Raw genomic sequence first — 9,129 nt, 5'->3', positions numbered from 1 at the left:
TTGAATTTTTAAGAACTACTTATCAGGAACAATAAAAAAACAAAAAAGATCTTGATAATTTACTCCAGTTCATTTCTCAATACCTGCAACTTTGGTTTGAGCCGCTTTCTACGACGTCTTTCTGTTGGTGTCGGGTCAGCCATCTCTTCTTCGTTCGTTACCAGACTCCGGTTGCATTGTGGGATAGCGTAGTGAACTCCGTGGTTTACTTTGGCGGTAGCATGCATTCGGAAACGTCTTGCGTACTACACAATGCGTACTGAGCATTCCGACGCGTTATATTTTTTGGCGTACTGCAAAATGCATACTATATAGTAGTCAAGTATGAGTATTCGGATTCAGCCGTTTTTGATAAATGGGTTTCCCGAATATAAAGAGCTAGCGCCTGTTAAAAGACACACAAGCTGTTTGAGACACAATCAAAAAAAGTTGAACGAAAATGGGTGTCATAAGCTTATTTATTTATGCCAATATTCTGTGATTAACTTTAAATCTTTACACTGTGATCATTGAAATTATGTCACAGTAATTATTTGTTTTAATTGGGCATTGCATAATCATCAGAAATGATTATAAATAATAGAGATGGCAATAAAAACGAATTGCACAAAGTATAGCTTATATAGTCTAATGAAAATGATATAGTTACACTTAAGTTAAATAAGTCAATGGAACACATTGGAATACATAAGTTAGACTTAAAATGTTCCATATTTGAGCAGCACTCAAAACAAAAGAGTTATTACATCAATTATTGATTCTTAAGTTCTGTTCATTCAGGTGAATGAGTAACCCCAACGATTTTTGAGATTTAAGTTACGTCTACTTAGTTATTTTAGTAAGATGTACTGTTAGGTTTTACAGTGTAGTACCATTTAAATAACGATTGATTAACGTGAGTCCCATGTTAAGTCTATTGTTATAGTAAGCTTTTTAACTGTATTTCAGAGCTCAAAGAGTGTTAGCAAGAATTACAAGATTACCTTTAGCAGTATCAATGTGGTTCCCAGCTTCCCACCTTCTTCTTGCTTTGACTCGAGGAGCCCAGTGCTTTTGGCGGTAGGATTCTTCCTATAATTATCTCAAAATAATGAGATAATTATGTCAAAATAACGAGATACTATCTCAAAATAACGAGATACTATCTCAAAATAACGAGATACTATCTCAAAATAATGAGATACTATCTCAAAATAATGAGTTGTGACCTGCATTTTTTTTTCTTTTACGTGGCGGAAATGTACGGAAGATACGGAAGAGGATTAGGGCCACACATGTAAAAAAAAATTAAGTTCTGATTTTATTCTCAGAATTCTGAGAAAAAAGTCAGAATTCTGACTTTAATCTCAGAATTCTGAGAATAAAGTCAGAATTCTGACATTAATCTCAGAATTCTGAGATAAAAAGTCAGAATTCTGACATTAATCTCAGAATTCTGACTTTTTTCTCAGAATTCTGAGATTAAAGTCAGAATTCTGACATTAATCTCAGAATTCTGGAAAAAAATCGGAATTCTGACATTAATCTCAGAATTCTGACTTTAATCTCAGAATTCTGAGAAAAAAGTCAGAATTCTGACTTTAAAGTCAGAACTACGGGTATCTGTAAGGACCAACCTCCGTGGGAGAGACACTTTGCTTTATGCAGTAGGAGGAAACCTATGCAAAGCCAAGAAGACCACAATCCGGCCTTAGAATGGCGCGGTAAAAGTGCAAGTATTCCGTACGGAATCCGTACGGAACTAATAGCCGCGGCTATTAGTCATATTGAGATGGCAGTGTGCGAAATACCCGTCAATATTCGGGGATGCCCTCATCCCCAGATTGTTCTCGATATGCAGTAGCCAGCTAGGCCATAACATTACAATATTTCATGGATGCAAGCAAGCCAAGACAATCAATCTATATCTATAGCCTACATGACAACACACACACACACACACACACACACACGCACACACGCACACACGTTAAACACACTGGTAAAGCAATAGGAACCTGCATTGGCTAAAGTTGTTGGGATGCACGTTATTTTATAACAGGGAGGGGCAAAGTTGTGCATTACAATGCAAACACGACAATAATTGGCACCGTTCTTGCGCACTCAGAAGAACATGAACTGAATAAATGCCAGGTACATAGCATATTGGAGACGGGCACACAATCAGTGCATTTGCAAATGAGAGCCTGCAGTATGCCCGATCTTGTGACATTATTTAACCATCCATCTACAGCTAATACGATCAGACAGATACATCATTGATCACATATAAGCCCACAACAAGCTTAACATCACCACGGCAGGTGCGCTCTCTCTCGCACATTCACAGAATCACTCCAACTTCTCCAACTCCAAGGCAAAGCTGTTTCACTAAGACCACAAACAACCACAACTAACCAGCCTACATATCCACAACAATGCACAACAATCAGTTCTATACATTGCGTCTATTTTCTGTTTGGCGCACATGGCTAATTTGCATACATGCACAGGACTGTCGGCTCCGCTTGTCAAAAAAATAGAACGTATTTGTGAATAAATGCTTTGAATTCTGAATACTGGACTTGGTGAGCTTGGTGAGTTGGCTATGGGACGTGCACTTTTACCGCGCCATTCTAGGGCCGGATTGTGGCCTTCTTGGCTTTCCATAGGTTTCCTCCTACTGCATAAAGCAAAGTGTCTCTCCCACGGAGGTTGGTCCTTACAGATACCCGTAGTTCTGACTTTAAAGTCAGAATTCTGACTTTTTTCTCAGAATTCTGAGAATAAAGTCAGAACTTAATTTTTTTTTACATGTGTGGCCCTAATCCTCTTCCGTAGAAACGGGCTTCCATATTAATCATATTGTACATGAAACATGAAAACTAGACACAAAAAAAAACACATTTCATTTCGTTATTTAGAAAAGCTCTGAGCAGATGAAGTTCCAGATCAGCAGAACCAGAACAGTGGATTGGTTCTGGTGGTGGACCATGCAGAGGTATGGTCGCTGTTCTTAACGTATTCTCATATCACTGTGATTATAACGGGTCACCCTCAATATTCATTCTCGTTTTGTGCTTCATTTCTAGTACAAGAAGTACGGCAGCAGGAAGACTGTGGCAGCGAGGATGCTTGCGGTGGTGAACCACGTGGACAAGGTACCAGCTGGGGGCAGCAGGGCCCTCCAGCCCAGACTGTATGAGGGGCTTTCTACTGTTCACTGGTTAGTTGTTGACACTTATTAATCCACAGCGTTTTACACTAAATTCAGAAACACGTTTAATGATTGACTTGAACTACAAGCAAACTGGCGTCCGGGGGCTACTGGTTAAGGAGGTGGACCGGTAACCGGAGGGTGTCCGGGTCGAGTCCCGACCGGAAGGTGAGCTATGTGGACGGGGGGAGTAGTTGTGCAGCACTCTCCTCCGTCCTCGTCCACAGAGGAGGTTCCCTTGAGCAAGGCACCTGAAGCCCCCGGGCTGCACTGCGGCTGCCCGCTGCTCCGGGAACGCCGGGGTACCCCCCGTGTGTGTGTGCCCCCGTGTGTGTGTGTGCCCCCGTGTGTGTGTGCGCCCCCGTGTGTGTGTGTGCCCCCGTGTGTGTAGACAAGGTCACTCCTCTGTGTGTGTGTGTTCACCAGCTCCCGGACGGGTCAAGAGCAGAGACAGAGAATAAAGGATACCTTAACTTAACTTAACTTAACTTCATTTAAATTGGAGGAATATGCCTCCAATGTTCTAAATGGGCTGTAGACTGGCAACAGATAATCCACAACAATATTAAAAACAATAATTGTAATTGTTGACACACCTGAACATCTTTGAAAACACACACTCTCGCACAAACACACACACACGCACGAAATTAAGGGTTTAGAAATAAACAATTTTATTATTTGTATCACACTTTTTTTTATCACAGAAACAGTATTTATAATGAACACTATTTGACTGGAATGTATCTATTTCCCTGAAATGATCCATTACAATTATAATGTATGCCTACACACAATATTTGCCTTTTCTTTTCATTAAAATCCAAAATAAAAAAATGTGTCAGAACATTGAATTGTTTGGTCGTTACATAATCAGACATAATAATAATAATCTACATAACTGCAACCAATTTTATATCTTTAAACATGTCAAATAAATAAAGGGAAAACAGACACATAAATGGAGTGTAATATAACCCTTTATAAAGGGTTATATTACACAACTGCAGGGTTAATTCTTACAAATATTCTCCGCGTTAAACGACAGCAGTATGACATTAATGCAGATCTCTCTGATCTCACATAGTAGAGATTCTAATTCAGGAAACAACATTAGTTGTTTTGGTCGTTTGATTATTTTATTATCAAACAAAGGTCCTAGTCTGATTGATTGACAGGTGAGATGATCAGGGGGGCAGAGTTTCTACCTTCTTTATGTAAATGTGGACGGAGGATTGGATAGAGAGGCTCAGTGAAGGTGCAGCCAGTAGCAGAGTAGATATGAACCCTGGCTTCCACATCATAGAAGGAGACCAGACCCTCATCATAATCAACAAACACCCCCACCTTCTGGAGCTCAGCTCTCAGAGGGAGATCGACAACAGGGCCATCATAAAATAACAACAGACCATTGCAGTACAAAAGAGTCCAGTAACCCGTCTCAGGGGTCAACTCTGTCATATCTTTTCTCTCTATGGACTCTCTGGCCACTCCTAACCACCATCCAGTCTTGTCTTTAACCTGGACCTCAAAGTAAAATCTCCCTGAGGAGAAGCTCTGCCTCGTGAGAACAAATGTATACTTTGTAAATTTCTTAGGGTTGTCTGGAAGTTTCTTCCTCACACCTCCATCATGTACTTGTTTCCCATCCTCAGACAGGATGAGCCAGGGATGAGCTGTATCAGGATCCAGAGTCACATCTACTTCATACTGCTGGACCCTCTTCAGTTCAGCATCACACTTCTTCATCTCCATGTTCAGTGTCTCCTCCAGCTGATCCAGGGATCTCCTCCAGGTCCCTACGTATGACGGAGGACGGACCTCCACCGTGGTCCAGTCCCTGGTGGGTGGAGGATCCTTCAGGGATCTGAAGGTCTGGAGGAAGTGGAGGTGGTCTTCAGTGTGTGAGAGCCGCTTCACCTCTGAGCTTCTATTGGTCAGATCTTCTATTTCCTGCTCCAGCTCTTTGATGAGGTCTTCAGCTCGTTTCACTGTGGATTTAAGTTTCTCTTGAACCGTTTGGTTGAATTCCCAAAAAACTCTGATGAATCCCCCTCAATCGTTGTGAACAGAGTTAGGGATAGGATCGAATCAAAAGAAAAAATATCTATAATTTTAATTTTCATTAAATTGAATGAGAATTGTCTGTACTTTTTACTATTTAGCAATTCAGACGAAACATATTGAATACCTATAAGGTCATTAAGGGGCCGGTAGGAATGAGGAGTCTATCAAAGGGACGCCTCCAGCTTGGTAGTAGACAGTGGAGATCGAACCCAGCGCCCTTTGTCTGGGGGACCTAACACCCCACCCAGACACTAAACGGACATCTCAGTCTGACCTCCAGTGTCCTCTCTGCCCCCACGGGGGTCACGGAGCCCCGTGGGGGCAGAGAGCCCCGCTGCCCGCTGCCGAGGCACCACCGCCGCGCTGTGGGCAGCGGGCAGCGGGGCTCCGGCGGGAGACAAGCGCGGCCAACAATCCCTTTCTCCTCCATGTCGTGGTTCATGTACTTCAGGGAGCCAGAGCCAAAGTTCCTTTCACCCAATTCCTTCTCAACCATGGCTGAGATAACCCCCACTACGAGTCTCGTTGTGGCAGTACAGCAGCACGGTTATCCAAATAACCGATCGTACCGATAACGCCATCGGGGTGGCGACCACCCTTGCCCACGAGATGGGTCACAACCTGGGCCTGTCTCATGATGCTCCAGGCTGCGTCTGCCGGTCCTCCCAGCCCCCCCCAGAGCCCCGCTGCATCAAGGCCCCGTCACATGGGTAGGGAGATCCCCTGCCTTCTCTGAGCCCTCAGCACCACACGCGACGCCACAATAAGAGCTACTCCATCCACGTTTATCTATTGTATATATTTTAACAGTCTGCTGGTTTATTATCAGAAAAGCACAGACCTTTTGTCACAGTTTAACCTCCGTTAAACTCGTCTCTAGCTCTTAAAGTTGAAACTTTGTGAGCGGTGTGTTTCTAACAACCTGGCCCTGAACATCACCAAGACCAAGGAACTCATCCTGGACTCCCGACGGAGCAGAGCCCCCCCTGCCCCCCCTGTACATCAACGGTGACGGTGTGGAGCGAGTCCACGTCCTCTGCTGATCCCTCCTGGTCGGTCAACACCTCGGCGCTGGTCAACAAGGCCCAGCGGCGGCTACACTTCCTGAGGGCGCTCAGGAGGGAGCATCTCAACACACAGCCGCTGGTGACCTTCCACCGTTCCACCGTCGAGAGCCTGCTGACCCACGCTGTGTCAGTGTGGCACTCAGGCTGCACGGAGGCCGACAGGAAGAGACTGCAGAGGCAGTCACTGGCCGCCCTCTGCCTTCCTGAAGCACCATCTACGGCTCCCGCTGTCTCAGCAGGGCCAGAGGCATCCTGAAGGACCCCCCCACCCCGGCTACCGTCTCTTCAACCTGAGAGGCCAGAACAAATACACTCAGGAACAGCTTCTCTCCCAAAGCTGTCACCATACTGAGATCACATCTGCACTGATGTTTGTTGTCTGTTTGTGGTCTTTACTGTGTATTTAAGTTTGACTGTGTATTTAAATCTTTATTTAATTACATTTTTATTGATATTATATATTGCTTTTGTATATTATTATATATTATATATTCAATAACATGTGTGCACTTTTATGGAGCTGCTCATTGCATTTCGTTGTACTTGGTTCAATGACAATAAAGCTTTATATTCTATTCTATTCTATTCTAAAGAAGAAATAAATTGTTTATAACTTAAAGGGGGCCCAGGGCCGTTGCACCAAATCCTGGGCCCCTATACAAGGGTACTGATGCCCCCCCCCCCCCCCCCTGCGCTGAATTGGGGGGGTAGAGAACAATTGTTGACGGGGGGGGGGGGGGGTAGGGAACAATTGTTGACGGGGGGGGGGGCCGTGTGCGACTCCGAACACTATGGGCTGGTGGGTGATTCGATTTATTTATTTATTTATTTTTTTGGCCAAGGGCCCCCCCTCTGCCTTGGGCCCCCCCACGACTGCCTCACTTTCCCCCGCAGTCCGTCGGCCCTGCACACACACACACACAATGCATTTCGCTGCTAAAACAACAACTTGGGCTGCTTCTGGGTGGATTTTGAACGGGATGTGGGCAGGACGTCCTGCCCACATCCCGTTCAAAATGTTGAACGATGTTGATTTAACGAGGCAGGGTTATTTTAAACAATTTATTAAATAAATATTTGCGAGAGGTCATTCCATCTCCTGAGTTTGCTTCCTAATTATGTCTAGTGTACACCCCTACTGTCCACAAGTACCCCCCCCCCCCCCTTCCCCATATGGATTTGGATCATTGTTGCCACGTCCCAGTGGTGGTGGTGGTGTCATATATATGAAAGAGGGCATTCAATTATGATCAATTAGGAGGCCGAAGCCCTAAAGGAAGTGATGCAATAGGTGACAACATTTAAGCAAGCTGTACCTTGGCGTCTCTTATATATCAAAGGGGGTCTCAAAGGACGCACATATGCTTTAACCTGTGGCTCCAGCCATACAGGAAATGACTCAGCAAGTGCTCCATCTCGTTGCACCTCACCCAGCGGCTCGCTCGCTCGCTGAAGTTCTTCCCAGACCTACACCCTAGCCATCCAACATGCATGTCTGAGAATCAGGCCTCTCTTTAATAATGACAAAAAGTTATGAGAGAAATACACATTAACTTTTTGTTATCTCATAAGCGGCGTGGTGCCGGCTCCTTTTGACCTTTTGACCCCAGACTTCTGGGGGAATAGCTGAATCAATTCATTAGTCAATCAGAAGTATGTAAATATCTTCCCGGGGGCGTAAGAGGGCGAACAAGGTGTCCGTCAGCATCTACGCTTCCAGGCGATTGCAACGGTGCCACACATGAGCATATTCGAACATGTTTAATGGTAGTAATTAGCTGTCGAAATTGGAGGCCTTATTCAATAATGAGCAGCTATTGATTTGCTTCCCGATAGAAATATGTGAACAATTACATGTTATTTAGCATCTACACGTTGAGCTGAGTCCAATGACACCAAGCATGACACTCTAGCAAATGGTAACATGTATTTGACATAGTACACCTATGGTCTGCGGCATGATCTCGGTGTGGCAAGAGGGCGAGCTTGATCTCATTGGACTCAGCTTAACGTGTAGATGCTAAATAACATGTAATTTGTGAAAAATCCCCATCGGGAAGCAAATCTATAGCTGGTCATTATTGATAAAGGCCTCCAAAATCGACAGCTAAGTACTGCCCCGAAACATATTCAAATATGATCATGTGTGGCACTGTTGCAATCGCCTCGAAACTTTCTAATTCAATAACAGGAGGAGAGCTTTTAACTACTCCTCAAAGTTGTGTTGTTTTACTGACCTCGTTGTTACTGTCTGTCCGACTATTTGTGCCAAAATGCGTTTTATTTTCTCACCTAAAAGAGAGAACTGCTTCCACATCGGGTGGCTTTTGTTTCTATGAATGTTAAGTTTCGTTTCCTCAACATGACGTCCCCTCCTCTCCTCCCCAAACACCTGGCTCCTCCCCTAACACCTGGCTCCTCCCCTAACACCTGGCTCCTCCCCGAACACCTGGCTCCTCCCCTAACACCTAGCTCCACCCCCACGGCTCAATGACGCATTCAGTAAAGGCCGCTTAAAATGCGTTGATATGTTCTCTTCTTTACGACATTCAAATATGTTCAACTTTAAAAAGCCTGGACACAGAGAGCCAAGAACAATAGAGAAGAAAGATGATATCAAGACATTTATAGAATGTTCCCATTCACATTATGATTCTTCGTCATAACTATCCAACCAAACATCCTTCACATTCACCGAGCAAACCGGGCCAAGTTTCGGGGTGGGGGTCCCAGGTAGGCCCTAGCATAAGTTATTCAAATTTCAGGGGGGTAGGACCTTCTTATCTCAAAAAAAATTCT

This window comes from Gadus morhua, chromosome 15, assembly GCF_902167405.1.
Source record: "Gadus morhua chromosome 15, gadMor3.0, whole genome shotgun sequence".
NCBI lineage: Eukaryota > Metazoa > Chordata > Actinopteri > Gadiformes > Gadidae > Gadus > Gadus morhua.
This window is presented reverse-complemented; position numbering follows the sequence as displayed.